The sequence below is a fragment of the Arachis duranensis genome, chromosome 10 (assembly GCF_000817695.3).
Source record: "Arachis duranensis cultivar V14167 chromosome 10, aradu.V14167.gnm2.J7QH, whole genome shotgun sequence".
Taxonomy (NCBI): domain Eukaryota; kingdom Viridiplantae; phylum Streptophyta; class Magnoliopsida; order Fabales; family Fabaceae; genus Arachis; species Arachis duranensis.
This window is the reverse complement of record NC_029781.3, coordinates 104,444,310-104,444,943: the sequence shown is the minus strand read 5'-3', so window position 1 is coordinate 104,444,943 and position 634 is coordinate 104,444,310.

The window sequence follows — 634 nt, the reverse complement described above, 5'->3', positions numbered from 1 at the left end:
TTTTAACAAAAAAATAAAAATTTATTTATTTTTATATGTTTGACATTAATTTGGCAATTATGGTCCCAATTTCTAAATTTTTGTTGTATTTTAATTGAGAATTAATTTCTATATATAAATTATTTAATTAAATATGTGGAACTAAATCATTTACATTCACATGTATATATTTTTTTATATTTCTGTTGCATGTTTTTTTTTGTCATTTCTGATATTTTGTTGTGGTTTTTTATTTTCGTTATTTTTTTATTATTGTTGTTACCGATATTACTATCATCTTTTTCTCATTCTCCTCCTCCTTTTTTTATTAGAATCGCTTCTCTTTCTTTTTTTTCTCCTTTATTGTTATCGTAAAATTTTTATCATATTGATAACGTTGTCTAACCCAAATAAGAAAAAGAAGAAAAAAAAAATACAACATTAAAAAAAATATTTTTATAAAAACTAAAACATTTATATATTATTGTTAAGAAATTTCAATTTATGTATAAACTTTTCTTCTTTCTAATTTTTTGCTGCTACTTCTTTTTTTTTATTATTATCATCTTTTTTTTTATTTTTTTCTTTCTTATTTTACCTTCTCAAATTTTTTTATTTTTTTAATAAGAATAAACAAAATAAAAAAAACGCATGC